This window comes from Ursus arctos, unplaced genomic scaffold (assembly GCF_023065955.2).
Source record: "Ursus arctos isolate Adak ecotype North America unplaced genomic scaffold, UrsArc2.0 scaffold_13, whole genome shotgun sequence".
In the NCBI taxonomy this organism is placed as follows: domain Eukaryota; kingdom Metazoa; phylum Chordata; class Mammalia; order Carnivora; family Ursidae; genus Ursus; species Ursus arctos.
In genome coordinates this window covers 46,991,964-47,005,708 of record NW_026622797.1, presented here as the reverse complement: position 1 = coordinate 47,005,708, position 13,745 = coordinate 46,991,964, and positions in this window count along the sequence as shown.

The window sequence follows — 13,745 nt, the reverse complement described above, 5'->3', positions numbered from 1 at the left end:
ATCGGCGCGGCAGGCCCCTCCCCCAGAAGGCAGGCTGAAAAATCAAGAAGCCCACAACCCGGGCGCCTGGGTGGCACAGTCATTGAGCGCCTGTCTCCGGCTTAGGGCGTGATCCCGGCGTTCTGGAAAGGAGTCCCTCATCGGGCTCCTCCGCTGGGAGCCTGCTTCTTCCTCTCCCACTCCCATGCTTGTGTTCCCTCTCTCGCTGGTTGGCTTTCTGCCACATAAATAAATAAATAAAATCCTTAAAGAAGAAGCCCACATCCCTAAGATCCCTATAAAACAAGGGGCACGGCCTGGGACCCAGTCAATAATTTGGGCTCTGGACAACCCCGCAACTTCTCCTCATCAGAATGACAAGAAGGAGAAGCCCCCCCCCCAGCAAAGAAAAGACAGTGAGTCTGTGGCCTCTGCCACAGAAATAATGGATATCGATGTAACCAAATTATCAGAAATGGCATTCAGAGTAACGATGGTCAAAATGATGAGTAGAATTGAAAAAAGTATTAACAAAAAGGTTACTGAGAATATAGAATCCCTAAGGACAGAAATGAGAGCGAATCTGACAGAACTTAAAAATTCTATGAGCCAAATGCAGGCAAAACTAGACGCTCTGACGGCCAGGGTCACTGAAGCAGAGGAATGTATTAGTGAATTGGAGGATGGGTTAATAGAGGAAAAAACGAAAATAGAAGCTGGTTTAAAAAAAATCCACACCCACGAATGTAGGTTAGGGGAGATTACTGACTCAATGAAACGATCCAATATCAGAATCATCGGCATCCCCGAGGGGGTGGAGAAAAACAGAGGTCTAGAAGAGATATTTGAACAAATTGTAGCTGAAAACTTCCCTAATCTAGCAAGGGAAACAAACATTCGTGTCCAAGAGGCAGAGAGGACCCCTCCCAAGCTCAACCACGACAGACCTACGCCACATCACGACATAGTGCAATTCACAAATATTAGATGCAAGGATACAGTATTGAAAGCGGCCAGGGCAAAGAAATTTCTCACGTACCAACTCAAAGGCATCAGAATTACATCAGACCTGTCTACACAGACCTGGAATGAGAGAAAGGGTTGGGGGGGCATTTTTAAAGCTCTTTCAGAGAAAAACATGCAGCCAAGGATCCTTTATCCAGCAAGGCTGTCATTCAGAACTGATGGAGAAATAAAGACATTCCAGAATCGCCAGTCATTAACCAATTTTGTAACCACGAAACCAGCCCTACAGGAGATATTAAGGGGGGTTCTACAAAGGTAAAAAGGCCCCAAGAGTGATACAGAACAGAAAGTCACAACTGATACAAACAAAGACTTTACTGGCAACATGGCATCATTAAAATTCTATCTCTTAGTTCTTAGTGTCAATGTAAATGGTTTAAACGCTCCCATATATGCCACAGGGTTGCAGATTGGATAAAGAGAAATGACCCATCCATTTGCTGTCTACAAGAGACTCATTTTGAACCCAAAGATGCATTCAGACTGAGAGTAAGGGGATGGAGTACCATCTTTCATGCAAATGGACCTCAAAAGAAAGCTGGGGTGGCAATTCTCATATCAGATAGATTGGATTTTAAACTAGAGACTATAGTTAGAGATGCAGAAGGGCACTATATTATTCTTAAGGGAAGTATTCAACAAGTGGATATGACAATTATAAATATATATGCCCCCAACAGGGGAGCAGCAAGATACACAAGCCAACTCTTAACCAGAATAAAGAGACATATAAATAAAAATACATTAATAGTAGGGGACCTCAACACTCCACTATCAGAAATAGACAGAACACCCTGGCAAAAACTAAGCAAAGAATCAATATATATATCATAGATATATATAGAACACTACACCCCAGAACCAAAGAATACTCATTCTATTCTAATGCCCATGGAACATTTTCAAGAATAGACCATGTTCTGGGACACAAAACAGGTCTCAACCGATACCAAAAGATTGAAATTATCCCCTGCATATTCTCAGACCACAACGCTCTGAAATTGGAACTCAACCACAAGGAAAAATTTGGAAGAAACTCAAACACTTGGAGACTAAGAACCATCCTGTTCAGGAATGACTCGATAAACCAGGAAATCAAAAATCAAATTAAACAATTTATGGAAACGAATGAGAAAGAAAACACAACGGTCCAAAACCTATGGGATACTGCAAAGGCAGTCCTAAGGGGGAAATACATAGCCATCCAAGCCTCACTCAAAAGAATAGAAAAATCTAAAATGCAGTTTTTATATTCTCACCTCAAGAAGCTGGAACAGGAACACAGGGACAGGCCTAATCCACTCACGAGGAAGCAGTTGACCAAGGTGAGAGCAGAAATCAATGAATTAGAAACCAGAAGTACAGTAGAGCAAATCAATAGGACTAGAAGCTGGTTCCTTGAGAGAATCAATAAAATTGACAGACCACTGGCAAGACTTATCCAAGAGAAAAGAGAAAGGACCCAAGTTATTAAAATTATGAATGAAAAAGGAGAGGTCACAACCAACACCAATGAAATTGGAAGGATTATTAAAAACTATTATAAACAGCTATATGCCAAAAAACTAAGCAATCTGGAAGAGATGGACGCCTTCCTGGAAACCTATAAATTACCAAGACTGAAACAGGAAGAAATTGATTTCTTAAACAGGCCAATTAATTATGAAGAGATTGAGTCAGTGATAAACAACCTTCCAAATAACAAAACTCCAGGTCCGGATGGTTTTCCTGGGGAATTCTACCAAACATTCAAAGAATAAATAATACCTATTCTCCTAAAGCTATTTCAAAAAATAGAAACAGAAGGAAAGCTACCAAACTCATTCTATGAGGCGAATATTACCTTGATCCCCAAACCAAGGAAAGACCCCATCAAAAAGGAGAATTACAGACCGATTTCCCTAATGAATATGGACGCCAAAATCCTCAACAAGATACTTGCTAATAGAATCCAACAGTACATTAAAAGGATTATTCATCATGACCAAGTGGGATTCATACCTGGGATGCAAGCGTGGTTCAACATTCGCAAATCGATCAGCGTGATACATCATTTCAACAAGAAAAGACTCAACCATATGATCCTCTCAATTGATGCAGAAAAGCATTTGACAAAATACAGCATCCTTTCCTGATTAAAACCCTTCAGAGTGTAGGAATAGAGGGTACATTTCTCAATCTCATAAAAGCCATCTAAGAAAAGCCTACAGCAAATATTATTCTCAATGGGGAAAAGCTGGAAGCCTTTCCCTTAAGATCAGGAACACGACAAGGATGCCCACTCTCGCCACTATTATTCAACATAGTACTAGAAGTCCTTGCAACAGCAATCAGACAACAAAAAGGGATCAAAGGTATCCAAATCAGCAGAGGAGAAGTCAAAATGTCTCTCTTTGCAGATGACTTGATACTCTATATGGAAAACCCAAAAGAATCCACTCCCAAACTATTAGAAGTTATAGAGCAATTCAGTAATGTGGCGGGATACAAAATCAATGCTCAGAAATCAGTTGCATTTCTATACACGAATAACGAGACTGACGAAAGAGAAATTAGGGAATCCATCCCATTTACAATAGCACCAAAAACCATACGTTACCTTGGAATTAACTTAACCAGAGACGTAAAGGACCTATATTCTAGAAACTATAAATCACTCTTGAAAGACATTGAGGAAGACATAAAAAGATGGAAAAATATTCCATGCTCATGGATCAGAAGAATTAACATAGTTAAAATGTCCATGCTACCCAGAGCAATCTACACTTTCAATGCTATCCCAATCAAAATACCAGGACATTTTTCAAAGAACTGGAGCAAATAGTCCTTAAATTTGTATGGAAACAGAAAAGGCCCCGAATCTCCAAGGAACTGTTGAAAGGAAAAACAAAGCTGGGGGCATCACAATGCCGGATTTCGAGCTGTACTACAAAGCTGTGATCACAAAGACAGCATGGTACTGGCACAAAAACAGACACATAGACCAATGGAACAGAATAGAGAACCCAGAAATGGACCCTCGGCTCTTTGGGCAACTAATCTTTAACAAAGCAGGAATAAACATCCAGTGGAAAAAAGACAGTCTCTTCAATAAATGGTGCTGGGAAAATTGGACAGCTACATGCAAAAGAATGAAACTTGACCACTCTCTCACACCATACACAAAAATAAACTCCAAATCGATGAAAGACCTCGATGTGAGACAGGAATCCATCAAAATTCTAGAGGAGAACATAGGCTGCAACCTCTACGACATGGGCCAAAGCAACCTTTTTCATGACACATCCCCAAAGGCAAGAGAAACAAAAGATAAAATGAACTTATGGGACTTCATCAAGATATAAAGCTTCTGCACAGCCAAGGAAACAGTCAAAAAAACTAAGAGGCAGCCCAAGTAATGGGAGAAGATATTTGCAAATGACACTACAGATAAAGGACTGGTATCCAAGATCTACAAAGAACTTCTCAAACTCAATACACGAGAAACAAATAAACAAATCAAAAAATGGGCAGAAGATATGAACAGACACTTTTCCAATGAAGATATACAAATGGCTAACAGACACATGAAAAAATGTTCAAAACAATTAGCCATCAGGGAAATTCAAATCAAATCCACACTGAGATACCACTTTACGCCAGTTAGAATGGCAAAAATTGACAAGGCAAGAAACAACAATTGTTGGAGAGGATGTGGAGAAAGGGGATCCCTCCTACATTGTTGGTGGGAATGCAAGTTGGTACAGCGACTTTGGAAAACAGTGTGGAGGTCCCTTAAAAAGTTAAAAATTGAGCTACCCTATGATCTAGCCATTGCACTACTGGGTGTTTACCCCAAAGATACAGACGTAGTGAAGAGAAGGGAGAAATCACTCCCAACAAAGAAAAGATACAGAGTCTGTGGCCTCTGCCACAGAACTGATGGATATGATGAACACCCCAATGTTCATTGCAGCAATGTCCACAATAGCTAAATCATGGAAGGAGCCGAGATGCCCTTCAACAGATAACTGGATTAAGAAGTTGTGGTCCATATATACAATGGAATATTACTCAGCTATCAGAAAGAACGAATTCTCAACATTTGCTGCATCATGGACGGCACTGGAGGAGATAATGCTAAGTGAAATAAGTCAAGCAGAGAAAGACAACTATCATATGATTTCTCTCATCTATGGAACATAAGAACTAGGATGATCGGTAGGGGAAGAAAGGGATAAAGAAAGGGGGGGTAATCAGAAGGGGGAATGAAACATGAGAGACTATGGACTATGAGAAACAGACTGGGTGCCTCAGAGGGGAGGGGGGTGGGGGAATGGGATAGACCGGTGATGGGTAGTAAGGAGGGCACATATTGCATGGTGCACTGGGTGTTATACGCAACTAATGAATCATCGAGCTTTACATCGGAAACCGGGGTTGTACTGTGTGGTGACTAACATAATATAATAAAAAATCATTAAAAAAAAAAAAAAAGCACAAAGGACAGAGACCTGCCCGCCCTGGAAGTGTGGGCTGGAACGCAGGCTGTGGGGCGCACAACTCGGGACACTGCAAGGTTTTTAGCAGCACCAACAGAAACAGAGTTAAAGTGGCCAAGAGAGCTCAGTGGAGAGCAGACTGCAATCTCTCTGTTCTGAGACAGAGGCTAGGATACAGCCACTGCTGCTCTGACTCTCAGAAGAGTCACAGAAAACCACCAGGGAAAGCCGCCAGAGAACAAAAGCCCAGAAATACCAGCTCGCATTGTGCCCATCCCCATTCCCCCTCACAGGGGATGGGGCAACTCTACCCAAACAGGGTTGCCTGAATATCAGCACGGCAGTCCCCTCCCCCAGAAGGCAGGCTGAAAAATCAAGAAGCCCACATCCCTAAGGTCCCTATAAAACAAGAGCACACTGAATGGGTCCTGGTCAATAATTTGGGCTCTGGGCATCCCCGCAACCTCTCCTCATCAGAATGACAAGGAGGAGAAATCACTCCCAACAAAGAAAAGATACAGAGTTTGTGGCCTCTGCCACAGAACTGATGGATATGGATATAACCAAATTGTCAGAAATGGACTTCAGAGTAACAATGGTCAAGATGATGTATAGGCTTGAAAAAAAATTAACAAAAATATTAACGAGAATATAGAATCTCTCAGGGTGGAAATGAGAGCGAATCTGGCAGAATTTAAAAATGCTATGAATCAAATGCAGTCTAAACTAGACGCTCTGATGGCAGGGTAAATGAGGCAGAAGATGAATCAGTGAATTGGAGGATGGGATGGTAGAAAAGAAAGTTAAAACAGAAACTTGCCTCAAAAAAATGCAATCTCAAGAATGTGGATCACGGGAGGTTACTGACTCAATGAAATGTTCCAATGTCAGAATCATTGGCATCCCCAAGGGGGTAGAGAAAGAGAGAGGTCTAGAAGAGATATTTGAACAAATTGTAGCTGAGAACTTCCCTAATCTGGCAAAGGAAGCAAGCATTCATGTCGAAGAGGCAGAGAAGACCCCTCCCAAGGTCATTGAGAGCAGCCCTACACCACATCACGTCATAGTGCAATTCGCAAATATTAGATCCAGGGATACAGTCTTGAAAGCAGCCAGGGGGAAGAAAATCCTTACGTACAAAGGGAAAAATATCAGAATAACGTCAGACCTGTCTACAGAGACCTGGCAGGCTAGGAAGTGTTGGCAGGGTATTTTCAAAGCTCTATCTGAGAAGAACATGCAGCCAAGGATGCTTTATCCAGCAAGGCTGTCATTCAGAATTGATGGAGAGATAAGGACCTTCCAAGACCGGCAGAAACTGAAGGAATTCGTGACCACCAAGCCAGCCCTACAAGAGATATTAAGGGGGGTTCTATAAAAGTAAAAAGGCCCCAAGAGTTATACAAAACAGAAATTTACAATCTATAGAAACAAAGACTTCACAGGAAACATGACATCATTAGAATCATATCTCTCAATAATTACTCTCAATGTGAATGGCCTAAATGCTCCCATAACATGCCACAGGGTTGCAGACTGGATAAAAAGACATGACCCATCCATTTGCTGTCTACAAGAGACTCGTTTTGAACCTAAAGTTACATCCAGACTGAAAGTGAAGGATGGAGAACAATTTTTCATGACAATGGACCTCAAAAGAAAGCTGGGGTAGCAATTCTCATATCAGACAGATTAGATTTTAAACTAAAGACTGTAGTTAGAGATACAGAAGGACACTATATTATTCTTAAAGGATGTATCCAACGAGTGGATATGACAATTATAAATATCTATGCCCCCAATAGGGGAGCAGGTAGATACACAAGCCAACTCTTAACCAGAAAAAAGAGACATATAGATAATAATACGTTAATAGTAAGGGACCTCAACACTCCGCTATCAGCAATAGACAGATCACCTAAGCAGAAAATCAACAAAGAAACCAGAGCTTTGAATGACATACGGACCAGACGGACCTCATAGATATATACAGACACTACACCCCAGAACAACAGAATACTTATTCTTTTCAAATGCACATGGAACTTTCTCCAGAATAGACCATATACTGGGTCACAAAACAGGTCTCAACTGATATCAAAAGACTGAGATTATTCCCTGCATATTCTCAGACCACAATGCTTTGAAACTGGAACTCAATCACAAGGAAAAATTTGGACGAAACTCAAACACTTGGAAACTGAGAACCATCCTGTTCAAGAATGACTGGGTAAACCAGGAAATTAAAAATCAGTTTAAACAATTTCTGGAGACCAATGACAATGAAAACACATCGGTCCAAAGCCTGTGGGATGCTGCAAAGGCAGTCCTAAGGGGAAAATAGATAGCCATCCAAGCCTCACTCAAAAGAAGAGAAAAATCTAAAATGCAGTTTTTATATTCTCACCTCAAGAAGCTGGAGCTGGAACAGAATAACAGGCCTAACCCACGCACGAGAAAGCAGTTGATCAGAGCAGAGATCAATGAATTAGAAACCAGGAGCACAGTAGAGCAGATGAACAGAACTAGAAGCTTGTTCTTTGAAAGAATAAATAAGATCGATAAGCCACTGGCCAGACTTATTCACAAGAATAGAGAAAGGACCCAAATTAATAAAATTATGAATGAAAGGGGAGAGATCACGACCAACACCAATGAAATGGGAAGGATCATTAGAAACTCTTATCAACAGCTTTATGCCAATAAATTAAGCAACAAGAAATGGATGTCTTCCTGGAAACTTATAAACTACCAGGACTGAAACAGGAAGAAATTGATTATTTAAACAGACCGATTAATTATGAAGAGATTGAAGCAGTGTCATTCTATGAGGACAGTATTACCTTGATCCCCAAACCAGGCAAAGACCCCATCAAAAAGGAGAATTACAGACCAATATCCCTGGTGAGTATGGATGCCAAAATTCTCAACAAGATACTAGCTAATAGGATCCAACAGTACATTAAAAGGATTATCCATCAAGACCAAGTGGGATTCATCCTTGGGATGAAAGGGTGGTTCAACATTCGCAAATCAATCAGTGTGATAGATCATATCAACAAGAAAAGAGTCAAGAACCATATGATCCTCTCAATAGATTCAGAAAAAGCATTTGACAAAATAGAGCATCCTTTCCTGATTAAAACCCTTCAGAGTGTAGGGATAGAGGGTACATTCCTCAATTTCATAAAAACCATCTATGAAAAGCCTACAGCAAATATCAGTCTCACTGGGGAAAAACTGAAAGCCTTTCCCTTAAGATCAGGAACATGACAAGGATGCCTACTCTCACCGGTATTATTCAACATAGTACTAGAAGTCCTTGCAACAGCAATCAGACAACAAAAAGGGATAAAAGGTATCCAAATTGGCAAAGAAGAATTCAAACTGTCTCTCTTCACAGAAGACATGATACTCTATATGGAAAACCCAAAAGACTCCACCCCCAAATTACTAGAACTTATAGAGCAATTCAGTAATGTGGCGGGATACAAAATCACTGCTCAGAAATCAGTTGCATTTCTCTACACGAACAATGAGATTGAAGAAAGAGAAATTAGGGAATCCATTCCATTTACAATAGCACCAAAAATCATACATTATATCGGAATTAACTTCACCAGAGAGGTAAAGGATCTATATTCTAGAAACTACAGATCACTCTTGAAAGACATTGAAGAAGACACAAAAAGATGGAAAAATATTCCAAGCTCACGGATCGGAAGAATAAACATAGTTAAAATCTATTCTACCCAGAGCAATCTACACTTTCAATGCCATCCCAATCAAAATACCAATGACATTTTTTAAAGAGCTGGAACAAACAGCCCTTAAATTTGTGTGGAACCAGAAAAGACCCCGAATCTCCAAGGAACTGTTGAAAGGAAAAACAAAGCTGGGGGCATCACGTTGCTGGACTTCAAGCTATACTACAAAGCTGTGATCACAAACACAGCATGGTACTGGCACAAAAACAGACACATAGACCAATGGAACAGAATAGAGAACCCAGAAATGGACCCTCGGCTCCTTGGGCAACTAATCTTTAACAAAGCAGGAAAAAACATCCAGTGGAAAAAAAACAGTCTCTTCAATAAATGGTGCTGGGAAAATTGGACAGCTATACGCAAAAGAATGAAACTTGACCACTCTCTCACACCATACACAAAAACAAACTCCAAATCGATGAAAGACCTCGATGTGAGACAGGAATCCATCAAAATCACAGAGGAGAACATAGGCTGCAACCTCTTTGACATTGGCCACAGCAACTTCTTTCATGACACATCTCCAAAGGCAAGAGATACAAAAGCAAAAATGAACTTTTGGGACTTCATCAAGATACAAAGCTTCTGCACAGCAAAGGAAACAGTCAAAAAAACTAAGAGGCAGCCCAAGTAATGGGAGAAGATATTTGCAAATGACACTACAGATAAAAGACTGTTATCTAAGATCTACAAAGAACTTCTCAAACTCAATACATGAGAAACAAATAAACAAATCAAAAAATGGGCAGAAGATATGAACAGATACTTTTCCAATGAAGACATACAAATGGCTAACAGACACATGAAAAAATGTTCAAAGTCATTAGCCATGAGGGAAATTCAAATCAAAACCACACTAAGATACCACCTTACACCAGTTAGAATGGCAAAAATTGACAAGGCAGGGAACAACAATTGTTGGAGAGGATGTGGAGAAAGGGGATCCCTCTTACACTGTTGGTGGGAATGCAAGTTGGTACAGCGACTTTGGAAAACAGTGTGGAGGTCCCTTAAAAAGTTAAAAATTGAGCTACCCTATGACCCAGCCATTGCACTACTGGGTATTTACCCCAAAGATACAGACGTAGTGAAGAGAAGGGCCATATGCACCCCAATGTTCATAGCAGCAATGTCCACAATAGCTACATTGTGGAAGGAGCTGAGATGCCATTCAACAGGTGACTGGATTAAGAAGATGTGGTCCATATGTACAATGGAATATTACTCAGCCATCAGAAAGAACGATTACACAACATTTGCAGCAACATGGACGGACTGGAGGAGATTATGCTGAGTGAAATAAGTCAAGCAGAGAAGGACAATTATCATATGGTTTCACTCATTTAAGGAACATAAGAATTAGGAAGATCGGTAGGAGAAGGAAGGGAAGAATGAAGGGGGGTAAACAGAAGGGGGAATGAACCATGAGAAACTGTGGACTCTGGGAAACAGACTGGGGGCTTCAGGGGGGAGGGGGGCGGGGGATTGGGATAGGCCGGTGATGGGTATTGAGGAGGGCACATATTGCATGGTGAACTGGGTGTTAAACTCAAATGATGAATTATGGAGCATTACATCAAAAACTAAGGATATACTGTATGGTGACTAACATAACATAATAAAAAATTATTATTAAAAAAAGGAGTTGTAAGATATGTAACAAACTCTAAGTTTTTGTTAATGGATGTTTAGTTGCATAAATATTGAGAAACAATAAATATTACATATCTTTACCCTTTAAAATTCCAACCAAAAATTTAAAACTAAATGTGGTAACCAAATAAATGTATCGCCTTTAATTCTGATAAGACTATCCTGGAAATCTGTTTTAGATGTGGGGAAACAATCTGATATTTGATGATATTTGATGGTACTGTCCCCACCCTATCACCCACCCCATCTGGAACTTGAGATATTCCACCTGAGGGAGAATTTGTGTCTGATAACTCTGATCCAGAATTCTTGCCTCATGTGTACGAGACCCAGGCAGCTGAACAGAGTGAGATGTCCTTCAGATATGTCTCAGGAAGGCATGGCTGGAGCAGAGAACCAAACACCTTGCTGGCAAGAAGGGTTAAGTAGAACAGGCTGCCAATCCCCTGAATTAGGTCAGCTACTTCTGTTCTTTGGTGGGGGGTGGGGAGGTGGGGAGGAGTGAGATTTAGGAAAAAACATGGATACTCACTTTCCATTTCTAATTGATTTGCTTCCCTGTTTTATAGGCCAAGATAGGAGAGTAGAGAATAGTACTCCCTTCATTAAGTGTTGTCATTGTACCAACTGCCTCCTATAAGCCTGGGATCTCCTGAGAGGAAGGGCCTTTGCACAGTCTCTAAGAAGAGCATTTCCAAGAACAAAAGTCCCAAGAGGAATCTCCTTGGGTACAGAGGTCTTGTCTTACATAGCTCTGAGCCACTCATAGTGCTTTGGGCAAAGAGGAGGCTCAATAAGAAACTGTGAATTTTTTAAAAAATTTTTTATTATGTTATGTTAGTCACCATACAGTACATCATTAGTTTTTGATGTAGTGTTCCATGATTCATTGTTTGCGTATAACACCCAGTGCTCCATGCAATACGTGCCCTCCTTAATACCCATCACCATGCCAGCCCATAGCCACACCCCCCTCCCCTCTGAAACCCTCAGTTTGTTTGTTTTATTTTACTTCGTTCAATTTTGCTTAGGACCACGGGATTTAAATTTCAATCACTGCAGATTTAATTACAGTGGAAAAGAAGGGAATCAGAAATCAACTTTAGTTTCCAATCTTAAAATAAACGACAGTGCAGTAAGGTACCATGAGAAATCCATTGGTAGCACAATGGAGTTAAGCAACTCTTTAGCAAATTTAGCAATCAATTGATATCCATCTAAAAATTCAAGGCAGTAGTTTCCTTTGGTGATATAATATGTAGATAAAATTCTAAGTGAAAGCTCTGATGGAGCTATTGGTAATCACAACACTTTCACAATTATTTTTGAAGTGCCATGTATTATTCTGTGGGCTAAATAGCATGTCTCACATACTCGCACATGAACACACATACACATTCTCAAAATAAATGCCAAGGTACATATTCCTGCACGTTGTGACTATTCATCAATCTCATCGAGACTACCTTAGCTTATATAAAAAACAGGACCAATTTTAAGAGTAAATTTGTAAAATTATATGAGTAGAAAGAGACATAGTGCTGTGATTTTATGTGTTTCATTGCAAATACTACTGTTGAGGCAAAATACCCATCCATGCACATATGAAGGAAGTTTATTCTGTTTTTGAAAATGCATAAACATGAAATACACTGTAATACTTTTTTTTCTGCTAAGAGTGGTTAAATTGTTAGTTTTGAGTCATATTTTTCTGTTCTCTAAGCTTGTATTTACAGCTTCACAGAATCCTTAATTTTAACTTATTCTTTGATTCTAGTAATAAGGTGATGGATAGACTTATATGTTAAGATATAGTACATGCATGTGCTTTAGTGTTTGTTTTGTCTTTTTAACTCTAAAATTATTAGCTAGCAACGTAATCCATATTAAAAAACAAATAGCAACAGTATTGGTAAAAACCACATACACTTTTAGACACTGACAACATCAGAATACGACTAAAAAAAAGAAGTTCAACACAAGGCTAATAAACAGTCCCTAGAATACCTCCCACCCTCTCCATACTACACTTGTTGAATGATAATTCCGGTGAAACAGGGACTCGTATTTTTGGCTATACCTTGGAAAACATACGCTATCAAAGACATTTAATGTATTTTTTTTCTCAGAAAAGAGAGAAAAACACACTTATTGCTCAGATAAGGCATGGTTTTAATTTATGAATATCTGCCCTATGGATGTGAGCAAGACAATATGGGACTATAGTTTTTAAAATGGCTACACAACAGAAAATCACCTTAGATGAAATGAATATTTAACCTGTCATTGATTTTTAAAAATTAACCTCACTGCCATTATGCTGAAGGGTCAAAATCATCACTCTGTTTCTAAATTAGCGGTGCCAACTATGTCACATAGGGCTGTGGGCAGGCGGTCCTGAAGCATGCCATTCTGCCATATTCCAACAAGCCTCAGGTCAATCAGACATCCCCACCAACTGCATTTCCTTTGTCATTTCTGGCTATATTCTTCATCTCTCTTCTTCTTTCTCTCACTTCGATTGAAAACTACTATTTCCTTTATCTCCCTTTTATGCTTTCTTATGATATTGCATTTTATTTATATTGAAAGCAAATATGCTTTGTAAGAAGTCCCAAATAAACAACAAAAATCTTGGAAGGTTGTCTATAGAATTAAAATGGTAGTTTGTTTGAAAATATTAGATGCTTAATACAAGAAGTAACATCTTAAGACTTGAAGTATAGACTGCTTTTATTATATTATTAAAAAGAATGTTCATTAAGGACTAGAATTAAATAACAATGTAGACACAGAAAGACAACCTTTTTAATAATTGTTAAACAAAATGCCCATTACC